Source organism: Ambystoma mexicanum, chromosome 13, assembly GCF_040938575.1.
Source record: "Ambystoma mexicanum isolate Mex_15411 chromosome 13, UKY_AmexF1_1, whole genome shotgun sequence".
NCBI classification, from domain to species: Eukaryota; Metazoa; Chordata; class Amphibia; order Caudata; family Ambystomatidae; genus Ambystoma; species Ambystoma mexicanum.
This window is the reverse complement of record NC_090938.1, coordinates 2,324,224-2,343,877: the sequence shown is the minus strand read 5'-3', so window position 1 is coordinate 2,343,877 and position 19,654 is coordinate 2,324,224. Positions and strand designations below refer to the sequence as shown.

The following is a 19,654-nucleotide window of genomic DNA, read 5'->3' as shown; positions in this document are numbered from 1 at the left end:
GGAAGTCTGGTCTCGCCACACCTTCAAAGGAGACCTGCTGCTTTAATCAGGAACCACAGAGAGCTCCTTTGATCAGAGAGAGCCATTGATCCACAACAGACAGGAAGATGGATGGGACTTAGTATTACATGTTTTCACCCCTTTACCTTTTCTGTTGCAAAGCACTCTGGTTATGACCTCATGCCTACAGGAGATTGATGGTGGGGATCCACACCTGGTACATTAGGGTAGGCCTAGCCTACACCAATCACTGTGGTCCATTTGGCTTTAAAACAGGGGTGAACCCCTCTTTTTGCAGATCATCTGAAGACTTTGCCAGGAGTAACAAGAAGTACTCGTTTGGACCCTGGCTGAAGGTACAGTCTGCTTACAGCTTCTGCCAGTGAAGGAAGGTCAGATTTCCAAAGATGGAAGCAAGATCCCTCCCCTAAACGTCTCCCAGAAACAGGGGGAGATACTGGGTTCAGAGGACCCGTCCAGCAGCTCCAGAACTGTTACCCAGCCGCCCACAGCGCACCCTGGTGGGTTCTGCCAGCAAGCTTCCTAGGTAGGCAGTGCCGGAAGGTCTCTGAACCCAAAAGGAGGACACAAACCCAGTGAAGAAGCCTGGAGGAGTGCATCTACAATTTGCTTGGGTTTCCAATCAGCTCAGATCCCTTCTGGGGTACGAGAGGTGTGGGGCTGATTGATGGTTTAGAACCAATATTCATCCCTGGACCACTGGGGCGCCGGAAGTTGATTCGTCACAGTGAGGGAGCAGAGGGAGCAGAAGTGTGAGTGAGGGCGATGGAGAGAAGAGAGGCAGGGAAGGCTAGACCAGGAGGGTGCGCGGAAGGAGGCACGTATGTGAGGTGAGAGGAGTGTGAGAGGGCAGGTTCTCAAGGGAGTCTAGAGAGAAGAAGTGTGAGAGGGGAGGAAGAGGATGACAGGAGACAGAAGAGCAGTGACATAAGAGGGGGGAGATAAGGAGTGCGAGATGCAATGGTGAAAGAGGAGCGTGGGAGAGAATATGCGACAGAGGAGTGCAAGTGAACCGAGAGAGAAGGGGTGTGAGGAGCCGGCCAAAGGCGTGTCAGGGAAGAGAGAATGAGACACCCAAAGGGGCGAGAGGAAGGGGGTGTGGGAGGAGGAGTGCGTGGTGACAGAGAAGAGAGTGAGACACAGGAAGTGTGCGATAAGGAGCGTTAGGCGGGATGCAGGCGTGAAAGGGGTGCCGGGGAGAGAAGGGGCGTGATGTGGCATGCGTGAGAGAGAGAGAGAGAGAGAGAGAGGGAAAGGAGGCCGTGGAGGGTTAGAGAGTGGAGGGGGCGTGCTGGATGGAAGGCATGGGAATACGACGCCGAGGGGAGAGAGGGGACAGGCAGGACTAAGAGAGGGCTGTGCGGGTATTAGAACGGTGAGAGGGGAGGACAGGAGTGTACGACTAGAGGGCGTGTGTGAGGGATGGAGACGATGGCAGGAGAGACATGACTCCCAATAACAACCACACCAAAAGGAAAACTCGTAAAAAGAAAAGGAGACGGCGAGGAGGGTGTGGGAGCGAGGGAGGAGCCGGCTGCGGCGGCAGGGAAGGGGTTACAGTGATCAGGAGGGGCGGAGAGACAGTCACTGCCACTTGCTGCACATCTCCGCGCCGGGCACACAAGAAGCCAGCAGCTGCCAGGAGGACAACACCTGGGCGTGGGGCTTCCCCGGACCACCCTGCAGCCGCCCGGCGGAGGAGGAGGAAGAGGAGGGTGAGGGCACCTCTGCGCTAGGATAGGGCGCCCCCTCCCCAGCCCCCGGCAGCTAGGAGCCAGCATCTCCCTCCCTCCTGCACACGCACGCACAGGTAGGAAGAGCGGAGTGCCTCTCACTCCCTCCTGCGCCCAGGAGCAGGGGTCTCTGGCAGCACCTTACTCCCTCCTGCGCCCAGGAGCAGGGGTCTCTGGGGGCACCTTACTCCCTCCTGCGCCCAGGAGCAGGGGTCTCTGGCAGCACCTTACTCCCTCCTGCGCCCAGGAGCAGGGGTCTCTGGGAGCACCTTACTCCCTCCTGCGCCCAGGAGCAGGGGTCTCTGGGGGCACCTTACTCCCTCCTGCGCCCAGGAGCAGGGGTCTCTGGCGGCACCTTACTCCCTCCTGCGCTCAGGAGCAGGGGTCTCTGGGAGCACCTTACTCCCTCCTGCGCCCAGGAGCAGGGGTCTCTGGGGGCACCTTACTCCCTCCTGCGCCCAGGAGCAGGGGTCTCTGGCAGCACCTTACTCCCTCCTGCGCCCAGGAGCAGGGGTCTCTGGGAGCACCTTACTCCCTCCTGCGCCCAGGAGCAGGGGTCTCTGGGGGCACCTTACTCCCTCCTGCGCCCAGGAGCAGGGGTCTCTGGGAGCACCTTACTCCCTCCTGCGCCCAGGAGCAGGGGTCTCTGGGAGCACCTTACTCCCTCCTGCGCTCAGGAGCAGGGGTCTCTGGGAGCACCTTACTCCCTCCTGCGCCCAGGAGCAGGGGGCACTGGGAGCATTGCACTCCCTCCTGCACACAGAGGCAGGATACACTGAGTGCCTCTCCCTCCCTCCTGCGCCCAGGAGCAGGGGTCTCTGGGAGCACCTTACTCCCTCCTGCGCCTAGGAGCAGAGCAACAGTGCGAGCATCTCACTCCCTCCTGGACATAGAGGTAGGATACACTGTGTGCATCTCCCTCCCTCCGGCGCCCATGAGCAGGGAGACACTGCCAACAGCTCCCTCTCCAGCACCCAGGAGCAGAGCAACACTGCGAGCAGCTCCCTCCCTCTCCAGCACCCAGGAGCAGGGTGACACTGCAAGCCCCCACTTCCTCCTACGCACAAAGGCAGGATGAACTGAGCGCATCTCACTCACTCCTGCGCCCATGAGCAGGGTGACACTGCGAGTATCTCACTCCCCCTCCAGCACCGAAGAGCAGCGCGACACTGCGAGCATCTCACCGCCCCTGCCTCGTACACAGGGGAAGGCGGGCACTTTGAAAATATCTCTCCCCTCGCTGACACTTGAACCATATTCACCCTTAGGGCGACCCTGAGGGCCCCAGGAACACGCTGAGCCCAGGCCATCTACTGACACTTGAACCACCCTCACCCTTAGGGAGACCCTGAGGGCCCCAGGAACACGCCGAGCCCAGGCCATCACCCCCTCACTGACCTTGAACCACCCTCACCCTTAGGGAGACCCTGAGGGCCCCAGGAACACGCCGAGCCCAGGCCATCTCCTCCTCACTGACCTTGAACCACCCTCACCCTTAGGGAGACCCTGAGGGCCCCAGGAACACGCTGAGCCCAGGCCATCTCCCCCTCCCTGACCTTGAAGCACCCTCACCCTTAGGGAGACCCTGCGGGCCCCAGGAACACGCTGAGTCCACGCCATCTCCCCCTCACTGCCCTTGAACCACCCTCACCCTTAGGGAGACCCTGCGGGACCCAGGGACACGCCGAGCCATGGTATCTCCCCCCTCACTGACCTTGAACCACCCTCACCCTTAGGAAGACCCTGAGGGCCCCAGGAACACGTTGAGCCCAGGCCATTTCCCCCCTCACTGACCTTGAACCACCCTCACCCTTAGGGAGACCCGGAGGGCCCCAGGAACACGCTGAGTCCAGGCCATCTCCCCCCTCACTGACCTTGAACCACCCTCACCCTTAGGAAGACCCTGAGGGCCCAGGAACACGCTGAGTCCAGGCCATCTCCCCCCTCACTGACCTTGAACAACCCTCACACTTAGGGAGACCCTGCGGGCCACCTCCTCAGCAACTTTGAGGCTGGGACCGTTTACACGTCCAAGAGGACGGGGGCACTCGGAACCCTCGGCCGCTAACCCCCACGCCCATTTCCGATTGCCACTCTTCCTGGGTTAGACTGGGGCCATGTCCACCAGTCGACCCCACTGCAGGGCAGGAGCACTAGGAGCAGACAAAAATTCCCGTAAATACCGGCAAATGCTCGGTCTGTAAATACCGATCTCCCCCTCGCCCCCTGTTCTCACCCCGGAGAAACGTTGGGCTTCACATACACTCGGAAAAGGGCGTAGAGGTGTCTGGTGGGAATAGACAGGGAGCGACACCTCTATCACTCAGCAAAGACAGGGAGCGATACCTCTATCACTGAGCCCCTGAGCACAGACAGAGAGTGACACCTCTATCACTGAGCCACTGAGCACAGACAGAGGGCGACACCTCTATCACTGAGCCACTGAGAAAAGACAGGGAGCGACACCTCTATCACTGAGCCACTGAGCACAGACATAGAGCGACACCTCTATCACTGAGCCACTGAGCAAAGACCGGGAGCGACACCTGTATCACTGAGCCACTGAGCAAAGACAGGGAGCGACACCTCTATCACTGAGCCACTGAGCAAAGACAGGGAGCGACACCTCTATCACTGATCCACTGAGCAAAGACAGGGAGCGACACCTCTATCACTGAGCCACTGAGCAAAGACAGGGAGCAACACCTCTATCACTGAGCCACTGAACAAAGACAGGGAGCGACACCTGTATCACTGAGCCACTGAGAAAAGACAGGGAGCGACACCTGTATCACTGAGTCACTGAATACAGACAGAGAGCGACACCTCTATCACTGAGCCACTGAGCACGGACAGGGAGCGACACCTCTATCACTGAGCCACTGAGCACAGACAGAGAGCGACACCTCTATCACTGAGCCACTGAGCAAAGACAGGGAGCAACACCTCTATCACTGAGCCACTGAGCATAGACAGAGAGTGACACCTCTATCACTGAGCCCCTGAGCACAGACAGAGAGCGACACCTCTATCACTGAGCCACTGAGCACAGACAGAGAGCGACATCTCTATCACTGAGCCACTGAGCAAAGACAGGGAGTGACACCTCTATCACTGAGCCACTGAGCAAAGACAGGGAGCAGCACCTGTATCATTGAGCCACTGAGCAAAGACAGGGAGCGACACCTGTATCACTGAGCCACGGAGCAAAGACAGGGAGCGACACCTCCATCACTGAGCCACTGAGTAAAGACAAGGAGCAAACCTCCTATCACTGAGCCACGGAGTAAAGACAGGGAGCGACATCTCTATCACTAAGCCACTGAGCAAAGACAGAGAGCAACACCTCTATCACTGAGCCACTGAGCACATACAGAGAGCGACACCTCTATCTCTGACCCACTGAGCAAAGACAGGGAGCAGGGCCTCTATCACTGAGCCACTGAGCAAAGACAGGGAGTGACATCTCTATCACTAAGCCACTGAGCAAAGACAGAGAGCAACACCTCTATCACTGAGCCACTGAGAACAGACAGAGAGCGACACCTCTATCTCTGAGCCACTGAGTAAAGACAGGGAGCAAACCCCCTATCACTGAGCCACTGAGTAAAGACAGGAGCGACACCTCTATCTATGAGCCACTGAGCAAAGACAGGGAGCGACACTCTCTATCACTGAGCCACTGAGCAAAGACAGGGAGCGACACCTCTATCACTGAGCCACTGAGCAAAGACAGGGAGCAACACGTGTATCACTGAGCCACTGAATACAGACAGAGAGCGACACCTCTATCTCTGAGCCACTGAGTACAACAGAGAGTGACACCTCTTTCACTGAGCCACTGAGCAAATACAGGGAGTGACACCTCTATCACTGAGCCACTGAGCACGGACAGGGAGCGACACCTCTATCACTGAGCCACTGAGCACAGACAGAGAGCGACACCTCTATCACTGAGCCACTGAGCAAAGACAGGGAGCGACACCTCTATCACTGAGCCACTGAGCAAAGACAGGGAGCGACACCTCTATCACTGAGCCACTGAGCAAAGACAGGGAGCAACACCTGTATCACTGAGCCACTGAGAAAAGACAGGGATCGACACCTGTATCATTGAGCCACTGAATACAGACAGAGAGGGACACCTCTATCTCTGAGCCACTGAGTACAACAGAGAGCGACACCTCTATCACTGAGCCACTGAGCAAAGACAGGGAGCGACACCTCTATCACTGAGCCACTGAGCACGGACAGGGAGCGACACCTCTATCACTGAGCCACTGAGCACAGACAGAGAGCGACACCTCTATCACTGAGCCACTGAGCAAAGACAGGGAGCAACACCTCTAACACTGAGCCACTGAGCAAAGACAGGGAGCGACACCTCTATCACTGAGCCACTGAGCAAAGACAGGGAGCGACACCTCTATCACTGAGCCACTGAGCAAAGACAGGGAGCAACACCTGTATCACTGAGCCACTGAGAAAAGACAGGGATCGACACCTGTATCATTGAGCCACTGAATACAGACAGAGAGGGACACCTCTATCTCTTAGCCACTGAGTACAACAGAGAGCGACACCTCTATCACTGAGCCACTGAGCAAAGACAGGGAGCGACACCTCTATCACTGAGCCACTGAGCACGGACAGGGAGCGACACCTCTATCACTGATCCACTGAGCACAGACAGAGAGCGACACCTCTATCACTGAGCCACTGAGCAAAGACAGGGAGCAACACCTCTATCAGTGAGCCATTGAGCACAGACAGGGAGCTACACTCCTATCACTGAGCCACTGAGCAAAGACAGGGAACGACACCTCTATCTCTGAGCAACTGAGCAAAGACAGGGAGCGATACCTCTATCACTGAGCCACTGAGCACAGACAGAGAGCGACACCTCTATCACTGAGCCACTGAGCACAGACAGGGAGCAACACCTCTATCACTGAGTCACTGAGCAAAGACAGAGAGCTACACCTCTATCACTGAGCAAAGACAGGGACGACACCTCTATCACTGAGCCACTGAGCACAGACAGAGAGCGACACCTCTATCACTGAGCCACTGAGCACAGACAGGGAGTGACACCTCTATCACTGAGCCACTGAGCAAAGACAGAGAGCGACACCTCTATCACTGAGCCACTGAGCAAAGACAGAGAGCGACACCTCTATCACTGAGCAAAGACAGGAGCAACACCTCTATCACTGAGCCACTGAGCATAGACAGAGAGCGACACCTCTATCACTGAGCCCCTGAGCACAGACAGAGAGTGACACCTCTATCACTGAGCCACTGAGCACAGAGAGTGACACCTCTATCACTGAGCCACTGAGCAAAGACAGGGAGCGACACCTCTATCACTGAGCCACTGAGCAAAGACAGGGAGCAACACCTGTATCATTGAGCCACTGGGCAAAGACAGGGAGTGACACCTGTATCATTGAGCCACTGGGCAAAGACAGGGAGTGACACCTCTATCACTGGGCCACTGAGCACAGACAGAGAGCGACACCTCTATCTCTGAGCCGCTGAGTAAAGACAGGGAGCAAACCCCCCTATCACTGAGCCACTGAGCACAGACAGAGAGCGACACCTCTATCACTGAGCCACTGAGCAAAGACAGGGAGCAACACCTCTATAACTGAGCCACTTAGCACAGACAGGGAGCGACACCTGTATCACCGAGCCACTGAGCAAAGACAGGGAGCCATACCTCTATCACTGAGCCACCGAGCAAAGACAGGGAGCAGTGCCTCGGTCACTGAGCCACTGAGCACAGACAGGGAGCGACACCTCTATCACTGAGCCACTGAGCAAAGACAGGGAGCAACACTTCTATCACTGAGCCACTGAGCAAAGACAGGGAGCAGTGCCTCGGTCACTGAGCCACTGAGCACAGACAGGGAGCGACACCTCTATCACTGAGCCACTGAGCAAAGACAGGGAGCAACACTTCTATCACTGAGCCACTGAGCAAAGACAGGGAGCAGTGCCTCGGTCACTGAGCCACTGAGCACAGACAGGGAGCGACACCTCTATCACTCAGCCACTGAGCAAAGACAGGGAGCAACACTTCTATCACTGAGCCACTGAGCAAAGACAGGGAGCAGCGCCTCGGTCACTGAGCCACTGAGCACAGACAGGGAGCGACACCTCTATCACTGAGCCACTGAAGCAACACTTCTATCACTGAGCCACTGAGCAAAGACAGGGAGCAGCGCCTCGGTCACTGAGCCACTGACCAAAGACAGGGAGCAACACCTCTATTACTGAGCCACTGAGCAAAGACAGGGAGCGACATTCTATCACTGAGCCACTGAGCAAGGACAGGGAGCAGCACCTCAGTCACTGATCCACTGAGCACAGACAGGGAGAGACACCTCTATCACTGAGCCACTGAGCAAAGACAGGGAGTGACATTCTATCACTGAGCCACTGAGCAAGGACAGGGAGCAGCACCTCAGTCACTGATCCACTGAGCACAGACAAGGAGTGGCACCTCTATCAATGAGCCACTGAGTAAAGACACAGAGCGACACTTCTATCACTGAGCCACTGAGCAAAGACAGGGACCAGCACCTCTATAACTGAGCCACTGAGCACAGACAGGGACCGACACCTGTATCACTGAGCCACTGAGCAAAGACAGGGAGCGACACCTGTATCACTGAGCCACTGAGTACAACAGAGAGCAACGCCTCTATCACTGAGCCACTGAGCACGGACAGGGAGCAACACCTCTATCACTGAGCCACTGAGTAAAGACAGGGAGCAGCACCTCTATAACTGAGCCACTGAGCACAGACAGGGACCGACACCTGTATCACTGAGCCACTGAGCAATGACAGAGAGCGACACCTCTATCTCTGAGCCCCTGAGCAAAGACAGGGACCGACACCTGTATCACTGAGCCACTGAGCAATGACAGAGAGTGACATCTCTATCTCTAAGCCACTGAGCAAAGACAGGGAGCAGTGTCTCTATCAATGAGCCACTGAGCAAAGACAGAGAGTGACATCTCTATCACTAAGCCACTGAGCAAAGACAGGGAGCAGCACCTCTATAACTGAGCCACTGAGCACAGACAGGGACCGACACCTGTATCACTGAGCCACTGAGCAATGACAGAGAGTGACACCTCTATCTCTGAGCAACTGAGCAAACACAGGGAGCGACACGTCTATCACTGAGCCCCTGAGCAAAGACAGGGAGCGACACCTCTATCACTGAGCCACTGACTAAAGAAAAGGAGCAAACCCCCTATCACTGAGCCACTGAGTAAAGGCAGGGAGCGACATCTCTATCACTGAGCCACTGAGCACAGACAGAGAGCGACACCTCTATCTCTAAGCCACTGAGCAAAGACAGGGAGCAGTGTCTCTATCAATGAGTCACTGAGCAAAGACAGAGAGCGACATCTCTATCAATAAGCCACTGAGCAAAGACAGAGAGCGACGCCTCTATCACTGAGCCACTGAGCACAGACAGAGAGCGACACCTCTATCTCTGAGCCACTGAGTAAAGACATGGAGCAAACCCCTATCACTGAGCTATTGAGTAAAGACATAGAGCGACACGTCTATCTCTGAGCCACTGAGCAAAGGCAGGGAGCCATACCTCCATCTCTGAGCCACTGAGCAAAGACAGGGAGCCATACCTCTGTCACTGAGCAAAGACAGGGAGTGATATCTCTATCACTGAGCCACCGAGCAAAGACAGAGAGCGACACCTCTATCACTGAGCCACTGAGCACAGACAGAGCGACACCTCTATCTCTGAGCCACTGAGCAAAGACAGGGAGCAGCGCCTCGGTCACTGAGCCACTTAGCAAAGAAAGGGAGTGACATTCTATCACTGAGCCACTGAGCAAAGACAGGGATTGACATCTCTATCACTAAGCCACTGAGCAAAGACAGAGAGCGACACCCCAATCACTGAGCCACTGAGCACAGACAGAGAGCGACACCTCTATCTCTGAGCCAATGAGTAAACACAGGGAGCAAACCCCCTATATCTGAGCCACTGAGTAAAGACATGGAGAGACATCTATATCACTGAGCCACTGAGCAAAGACAGGGAGCAGTGCCTCAGTCACTGATCCACTGAGCAAAGACAGGGAGTGACATCTCTATTACTGAGCCACTGAGCACAGACAAGGAGTGACACCTCTATCACTGAGCCACTGAGTAAAGACATGGAGCGACACTTCTATCACTGAGCCACTGAGCAAAGACAGAGAGCAGCACCTCTATAACTGAGCCACTGAGCACAGACAGGGAGCGACACCTGTATCACTGAGCCACTGAGCAAAGACAGGGAGCGACACCTGTATCACTGAGCCACTGAGTACAACAGAGAGCAACACCTCTATCACTGAGCCACTGAGCACGGCCAGGGAGCAACACCTCTATCACTGAGCCACTGAGTAAAGACAGGGAGCGACATCTCTATCACTGAGCCACTGAGCAATGACTTAGAGTGACACCTCTATCTCTGAGCAACTGAGCAAACACAGGGAGCGACACGTCTATCACTGAGCCCATGAGCAAAGACAGGGAGCGACACCTCTATCACTGAGCCACTGAGCAAAGACAGGGAACCATACCTCTATCACTGAGCCACTGAGTAAAGAAAAGGAGCAAACCCCTATCACTGAGCTACTGAGTAAAGACAGGGAGCGACACCTCTATCACTGAGCCCCTGAGCAAAGACAGGGAGCGACACCTCTATCACTGAGCCACTGAGTAAAGAAAAGGAGCAAACCCCCTATCACTGAGCCACTGAGTAAAAGGCAGGGAGCAACATCTCTATCACTGAGCCACTGAGCACAGACAGAGAGCGACACCTCTATCACTGAGCCACTGAGCAAAGACAGGGAGCGACACCTCTATCACTGAGCCACTGAGCAAAGACAGGGAGCGACACCTCTATCACTGAGCCACTGAGCAAAGACAGGGAGCAGTGCCTCTATCAATGAGCCACTGAGCAAAGACAGAGAGTGACATCTCTATCACTAAGACACTGAGCAAAGACAGAGAGCGACACCTCTATCACTGAGCCACTGAGCACAGACAGAGAGCGACACCTCTATCACTGAGCCACTGAGTAAAGACATGGAGCAAATCCCTATCACTGAGCTACTGAGTAAAGACAGGGAGAGACATCTCTATCACTGAGCCACTGAGCAAATACAGAGAGCGACACCTCTATCTCTGAGCCACTGAGCAAAGGCAGGGTGCCATACCTCCATCTCTGAGCCACTGGGCAAAGACAGGGAGCCATACCTCTATCACTGAGCAAAGACAGGGAGTGACATCTCTATCACTGAGCCACCGAGCAAAGACAGAGAGCGACACCTCTATCACTGAGCCACTGAGCACAGACAGAGCGACACCTCTATCTCTGAGCCACTGAGCAAAGACAGGGAGCAGCGCCTCGGTCACTGAGCCACTTAGCAAAGTCTGGGAGTGACACCTCTATTACTGAGCCCCTGAGCACAGACAGGGAGTAGCGCCTCATTCCTTGAACCACTTAGCAAAGAAAGGGAGTGACATTCTATCACTGAGCCACTGAGCAAAGACAGGGAGCAGTGCCTCTATCAATGAGCCACTGAGCAAAGACAGGGAGTGACATCTCTATCACTAAGCCACTGAGCAAAGACAGAGAGCAACACCCCAATCACTGAGCCACTGAGCACAGACAGAGAGCGACACCTCTATCTCTGAGCCAATGAGTAAACACAGGGAGCAAACCCCCTATAACTGAGCCACTGAGTAAAGACATGGAGAGACATCTATATCACTGAGCCACTGAGCAAAGGCAGGGAACAGCGCCTCAGTCACTGATCCACTGAGCAAAGACAGGGAGTTACATCTCTATTACTGAGCCACTGAGCACAGACAAGGAGTGACACCTCTATCACTGAGCCACTGAGTAAAGACATGGAGCAACACTTCTATCACTGAGCCACTGAGCAAAGACAGGGAGCTGCACCTCTATAACTGAGCCACTGAGCACAGACAGGGAGCGACACCTGTATCACTGAGCCACTGAGCAAAGACAGGGAGCGACACCTGTATCACGGAGCCACTTCGTACAGAGAACGACACCTCTATCTCTGAGCCACTGAGTACAACAGAGAGCGACGCCTCTATTACTGAGCCACTGAGCACGGACAGTGAGCAACACCTCTATCACTGAGCCACTGAGCAAAGACAGGGAGTGACATCTCTATCACTGAGCCACTGAGCAATGACAGAGAGCGACACCTCTATCTCTGAGCAACTGAGAAAACACAGGGAGTGATATGTCTATCACTGAGCCCCTGAGCAAAGACAGGGAGCAACACCTCTATCCCTGAGCCACTGAGTAAAGAAAAGGAGCAAACCCCCTATCACCGAGCCACTGAGTAAAGGCAGGGAGCAACATCTCTATCACTGAGCCACTGAGCACAGACAGAGAGCGACACCTCTATCGCTAAGCCACTGAGCAAAGACAGGGAGCAGTGCCTCTATCAACGAGCCACTGAGTAAAGACAGGGAGTGACATCTCTATCACTAAGCCACTGAGCAAAGACAGAGAGCGACACCTCTATCACTGAGCGACTGAGCACAGACAGAAAGCGACACCTCTATCTCTGACCCACTGAGTAAAGACAGGGAGCAAACCCCCTATCACTGAGCCACTGAGTAAAGACAGGGAGAGACATCTCTATCACTGAGCCACCGAGCAAAGACAGAGAGCGACACCTCTATCTCTGAGCAACTGAGCAAAGACAGGGAGCAGCACCTCGGTCACTGAGCAGCTTAGCAAAGACAGGGAGCAACACCTCTATTACTGAGCCACTGAGCACAGATAGGGAGCAGCGCCTCGGTCACTGAGCCACTAAGCAAAGACAGGGAACGACACCTCTATTAATGAGCCACTGAGCAAAGACAGGGAGCAAAACTTCTATCACTGAGCCACTGAGCAAAGACAGGGAGCAGAGCATCAGTCACTGAGCCACTGAGCAAAGACAGGGAGCGACACCTCTATTAATGAGCCACTGAGCAAAGACAGGGAGTGACATTCTATCACTGAGCCACTGAGCAAAGACAGGGAGCAGAGCCTCAGTCACTGAGCCACTGAGCAAAGACAGGGAGCGACACCTCTATTACTGAGCCACTGAGCAAAGACAGGAAGCAAAACTTCTATCACTGAGCCACTGAGCAAAGACAGGGAGCAGCACCTCTAAAACTGAGCCACTGAGCACAAACAGTGAGCGGCACTTCTATAACTGAGCCACTGAGCAAAGACAGGGAGCAATACTTCTATCACTGAGCCAATGAGCACAGACAGGGAGCCATACCTCTATCACTGAGCCATTGAGCAAAGACAGAGAGCCATACCTCTATCACTGAGCCACTGAGCAAAGACAGCGAGCCATACCTCTATCACTGAGCCACTGAGCAAAGACAGAGAGCAACACCTCTATCACTGAGCCACTGAGCATAGACAGAGAGCAACACTTCAATCTCTGAGCCACTGAGCAAAGACTGGGAGCCATACCTCCATCTCTGAGCCACTGAACAAAGACAGGGAGCCAAACCTCTATCACTGAGCCACTGAGCACAGACACAGAGCGACACCTCTATCTCTGAACCACTGAGCAAAGACAGGGAGCAGTGCCTCTGTCACTGAGCCACTGAGCACAGACAGAGAGTGACACATCTATCTCTGAGACACTGATCACAGACAGAGTGACACCTCTATCTCTGCACCACTGAGCACAGACAGAAAGCGACACCTCTATCTCTGACCCACTGAGTAAAGACAGGGAGCAAACCCCCTATCACTGAGCCACTGAGTAAAGACAGGGAGAGACATCTCTATCACTGTGCCACCGAGCAAAGACAGAGAGCGACACCTCTATCATTGAGCCACTGAGCACAGACAGAGCGACACCTCTATCTCTGAGCCACTGAGCAAAGACAGGGAGCAGCGCCTCGGTCACTGTGCCACTTAGCAAAGACCGGGAGCGACACCTCTATTACTGAGCCACTGAGCACAGACACGGAGCAGCGCCTCGGTCACTGAGCCACCTAGCAAAGACAGGGAGTGACACCTCTATTAATGAGCCACTGAGCACAGACAGGGAGCGCCACCTCTATCACTGAGCCACTGAGCAAAGAAAGGGAGCAACATTCTATCACTGAGCCACTGAGCAAAGACAGGGAGCAGTGCCTCTATCAATGAGCCACTGAGCAAAGACAGGGAGTGACATCTCTATCACTAAGCCACTGAACAAAGATAGAGAGCGACACCTCTATAACTGAGCCACTGAGCACAGACAGAGAGTGACACCTCTATCTCTGAGCCACTGAGTAAAGACAGGGAGCAAACCCCTATCACTGAGCCACTGAGTAAAGACAGGGAGAGACATCTCTATCTCTGAGCCACTGAGCAAAGACAGATAGCGACACCTCTATCTCTTAGCCACTGAGCAAAGGCAGAGAGCCATACCTCCATCTCTGAGCCACTGAGCAAAGCAGGGAGCCATACCTCTATCACTGAGCAAAGACAGGGAGTGACATCTCTATCACTGAGCCACCGAGCAAAGACAGAGAGCGACACCTCTAGCACTGACTCACTGAGCACAGAAAGAGCAACACCTCTATCTCTGAGCCACTGAGCAAAGACAGGGAGCAGCACCTCGGTCACTGAGCAGCTTAGCAAAGACAGGGAGCAACACCTCTATTACTGAGCCACTGAGCACAGATAGGGAGCAGCGCCTCGGTCACTGAGCCACTAAGCAAAGACAGGGAACGACACCTCTATTAATGAGCCACTGAGAAAAGACAGGGAGTAAAACTTCTATCACTGAGCCACTGAGCAAAGACAGGGAGCAGAGCCTCAGTCACTGAGCCACTGAGCAAAGACAGGGAGCGACACCTCTATTAATGAGCCACTGAGCAAAGACAGGGAGTGACATTCTATCACTGAGCCACTGAGCAAAGACAGGGAGCAGAGCCTCAGTCACTGAGCCACTGAGCAAAGACAGGGAGCGACACCTCTATTACTGAGCCACTGAGCAAAGGCAGGAAGCAAAACTTCTATCACTGAGCCACTGAGCAAAGACAGGGAGCAGCACCTCTATAACTGAGCCACTGAGCACAAACAGTGAGCGGCACTTCTATAACTGAGCCACTGAGCAAAGACAGGGAGCAATACCTCTATCACTGAGCCACTGAGCACAGACAGGGAGCCATACCTCTATCACTGAGCCATTGAGCAAAGACAGAGAGCCATACCTCTATCACTGAGCCACTGAGCAAAGACAGCGAGCCATACCTCTATCACTGAGCCACTGAGCAAAGACAGAGAGCAACACCTCTATCACTGAGCCACTGAGCATAGACAGACAGCAACACTTCTATCTCTGAGCCACTGAGCAAAGACTGGGAGCCATACCTCCATCTCTGAGCCACTGAGCAAAGACAGGGAGCCACACCTCTATCACTGAGCCACTGAGCACAGACACAGAGCGACACCTCTATCTCTGAACCACTGAGCAAAGACAGGGAGCAGTGCCTCTGTCACTGAGCCACTGAGCACAGACAGAGAGTGACACATCTATCTCTGAGACACTGATCACAGACAGAGTGACACCTCTATCTCTGCACCACTGAGCAAAGACAGAGAGCGACACTTGTATCTCCAAGCCACTGAGCAAATGTCTGGAGCCATACCTCCATCTCTGAGCCACTGATCAAAGACAGGGAGCCATACCTCTATCACTGAGCAAAGACAGGGAGCGGCATCTCTATCACTAAGCCACCGAGCAAAGACAGAGAGCGACACCTCTATCACTGAGCCACTGAGCACAGACAGAGCGACACCTCTATCTCTGAGCCACTGAGCAAAGACAGGGAGCAGTGCCTTGGTCACTGAGCCACTGAGCAAAGACAGGGAGCAACACCTCTACTACTGAGCCACTGAGCACAGACAGACAGCGACACCTCTATCACTGAGCCACTGAGCAAAGACAGGGAGCGGCACCTCTATTACTGAGCCACTGAGCACAGACAGGGAGCGACACCTCTATCATTGAGCCACTGAGCAAAGACAGGGAGCAACATTCTATCACTGAGCCACTGAGCAAAGACAAGGAGCAGTGCCTCAGTCACTGATCCAATGAGCAAAGACAGGGAGTGACACCTCTATTACTGAGCCACTGAGCACAGACAAGGAGTGACACCTCTATCACTGAGACACTGAGTAAAGACAGGGAATGACACTTCCATCACTGAGCCACTGAGCAAAGACAGGGAGCAGCACCCAGGGGAGTTGCTAGTTCTGGAAAAGACCCGGGGCTAAGCTGATGTCGGAACTGTTGGGACTGGGGGCTAGCTAGTCTTTTGGCTGTAGCTCCTGAGATTCTATCCGGGGCTACAACCAAAAGATCAGGGGCTACAGCCCCCTTAGCCCCCCCCCTAGCAACGCCTCTGGCAGCACCTCTATAACTGAGCAAAGAGAGGGAGCAACACCTCTATCACTGATCCACTGAGCAAAGACGGAGAGCGGCACCTCCATCTCTGAGCCACTGAGCAAAGACAGGGAGCCATACCTCTATCACCGAGCCACTGAGCAAAGACAGGGAGCAGCGCCTCAGTCACTGATCCACTGGGCAAAGACAGGGAGTGACACCTCTATTACTGAGCCACTGAGCACAGATAAGGAGTGACACCTCTATCACTGAGCCACTGAGTAAAGACAGGGAATGACACTTCCATCACTGAACCACTGAGCAAAGACAGGGAGCAGCACCTCTATAACTGAGCCACTGAGCACAGACAGGGAGCGCACTTTTATATCTGAGCCACTGAGCAAAGACAGAGAGCGACACCTCTATCACTGAGACACTGAGCAAAGACAGGAAGCAACACCTCTATCACTGAGCAAAGAGAGGGAGCAACACCTCTATCACTGTGCCACTGAGCAAAGACAGAGAGCGACACTTCCATCTCTGAGCCACTGAGCAATGACAGGGAGCCATACCTCTATCACTGAGCCACTGAGCAAAGACAGGGAGCAACACCTCTATCACTGAGCAACTGAGCAAAGACAGGGAGCGAAACCTCTATCACTTAGCCACAGAGAAAACACAGGGAGCCATACCTCTATCACTGAGCCACTGAGCAAAGACAGGGACCCATACGTCTATAATTGAGCCACTGAGCAAAGACAGGGAGCGACATCTCTATCACTGAGCCACTGAGCACAGATAGAGAGCGACACCTCTATCTCTGAGCCACTGAGCAAATGCAGGGAGCCATACCTCCATCTTTGAGCCACTGAGCAAAGACAGGGAGCCATACCTCTATCACTGAGCAAAGACAGGGAGCGGCATCTCTATCACTGAGCCACAGAGAAAAGACAGAAAGCGACATCTCTATCACTGAGCCACTGAGCACAGATAGAGAGCGACACCTCTATCTCTGAGCCACTGAGCAAAGACAGGGAGCAGCACCTCTGTCACTGAGCCACTGAGCAAAGACAGAGAGCAACTCCTCTATCTCTGAGCCACTGATCCCAGACAGAGCAACACTTCTATCACTGAGCAACTGAGCAAAGACAGGGAGCAGCACCTCGGTCACTGAGAACAGACAGAGAGTGACACCTCTATCACTGAGCCACTGAGCAAAAACAGAGAGCGACACCTCTATCTCTGAGCCACTGAGCACAGACAGAGAGCGAAACCTCTATCTCTGAGCCACTGAGCACAGACAGAGAATGACACCTCTTTTTCTGAGCCACTGAGCAAAGACAGGGAGCCATACCTCTATCACTGAGCCACTGAGCAAAGACAGGGAGCGACATCTCTATCACTGAGCCACTGAGCACAGACAGAGAGTGACACCTCTATCTCTGAGACACTGATCACAGACAGAGCGACACCTCTATCTCTGCGCCACTGAGCAAAGACAGAGAGCGACACCTCTATCTCTGAGCCACTGAGCAAATGCAGGGAGCCATACCTCCATCTTTGAGCCACTGAGCAAAGACAGGGAGCCATACCTCTATCACTGAGCAAAGACAGGGAGTGACATCTCTATCACTGAGCCTCCGAGCAAAGACAGAGAGCGACACCTCTAGCACTGACTCACTGAGCACAGAAAGAGTGACACCTCTATCTCTGAGCCACTGAGCAAAGACAGGGAGCAGCACCTTGGTCACTGAGCAGCTTAGCAAAGACAGGGAGCAACACCTCTATTACTGAGCCACTGAGCACAGATAGGGAGCAGCGCCTCGGTCACTGAGCCACTAAGCAAAGACAGGGAACGACACCTCTATTAATGAGCCACTGAGCAAAGACAGGGAGCAAAACTTCTATCACTGAGCCACTGAGCAAACACAGGGAGCAGAGCATCAGTCACTGAGCCACTGAGCAAAGACAGGGAGCGACACCTCTATTAATGAGCCACTGAGCAAAGACAGGGAGTGACATTCTATCACTGAGCCACTGAGCAAAGACAGGGAGCAGAGCCTCAGTCACTGAGCCACTGAGCAAAGACAGGGAGCGACACCTCTATTACTGAGCCACTGAGCAAAGACAGGAAGCAAAACTTCTATCACTGAGCCACTGAGCAAAGACAGGGAGCAGCACCTCTAAAACTGAGCCACTGAGCACAAACAGTGAGCGGCACTTCTATAACTGAGCCACTGAGCAAAGACAGGGAGCAATACTTCTATCACTGAGCCAATGAGCACAGACAGGGAGCCATACCTCTATCACTGAGCCATTGAGCAAAGACAGAGAGCCATACCTCTATCACTGAGCCACTGAGCAAAGACAGCGAGCCATACCTCTATCACTGAGCCACTGAGCAAAGACAGAGAGCAACACCTCTATCACTGAGCCACTGAGCATAGACATAGAGCAACACTTCTATCTCTGAGCCACTGAGCAAAGACTGGGAGCCATACCTCCATCTCTGAGCCACTGAGCAAAGACACAGAGCGACACCTCTATCTCTGAACCACTGAGCAAAGACAGGGAGCAGTGCCTCTGTCACTGAGCCACTGAGCACAGACAGAGAGTGACACATCTATCTCTGAGACACTGATCACAGACAGAGTGACACCTCTATCTCTGCACCACTGAGCACAGACAGAAAGCGACACCTCTATCTCTGACCCACTGAATAAAGACAGGGAGCAAACCCCCTATCACTGAGCCACTGAGTAAAGACAGGGAGAGACATCTCTATCACTGAGCCACCGAGCAAAGACAGAGAGCGACACCTCTATCATTGAGCCACTGAGCACAGACAGAGCGACACCTCTATCTCTGAGCCACTGAGCAAAGACAGGGAGCAGCGCCTCGGTCACTGTGCCACTTAGCAAAGACCGGGAGCGACACCTCTATTACTGAGCCACTGAGCACAGACACGGAGCAGCGCCTCGGTCACTGAGCCACCTAGCAAAGACAGGGAGTGACACCTCTATTAATGAGCCACTGAGCACAGACAGGGAGCGCCACCTCTATCACTGAGCCACTGAGCAAAGAAAGGGAGCAACATTCTATCACTGAGCCACTGAGCAAAGACAGGGAGCAGTGCCTCTATCAATGAGCCACTGAGCAAAGACAGGGAGTGACATCTCTATCACTAAGCCACTGAACAAAGATAGAGAGCGACACCTCTATAACTGAGCCACTGAGCACAGACAGAGAGTGACACCTCTATCTCTGAGCCACTGAGTAAAGACAGGGAGCAAACCCCTATCACTGAGCCACTGAGTAAAGACAGGGAGAGACATCTCTATCTCTGAGCCACTGAGCAAAGACAGATAGCGACACCTCTATCTCTTAGCCTCTGAGCAAAGGCAGAGAGCCATACCTCCATCTCTGA

The 19,654-nt window shown here is 54.0% G+C and overlaps 1 protein-coding gene across 5 annotated transcripts in view; it reads left to right on the top strand.

Moving 5' to 3' along the window:
- The first annotated feature begins 1,428 nt into the window (after nt 1–1,428).
- KCNC4 (potassium voltage-gated channel subfamily C member 4) overlaps nt 1,429–19,654 on the top strand; it is a 430,144-nt gene continuing 411,918 nt past the window's right edge. For 2 of the 5 annotated variants that reach the window (XM_069632971.1, XM_069632970.1), the window contains exon 1: nt 1,430–1,736. The gene's annotated coding sequence lies outside the window, so the exon portion shown is untranslated. Of the gene's footprint in view, nt 1,832–19,654 lie in introns of all 5 variants that reach the window. The other 3 variants (XM_069632972.1, XM_069632967.1, XM_069632968.1) reach the window with 3 other exon arrangements.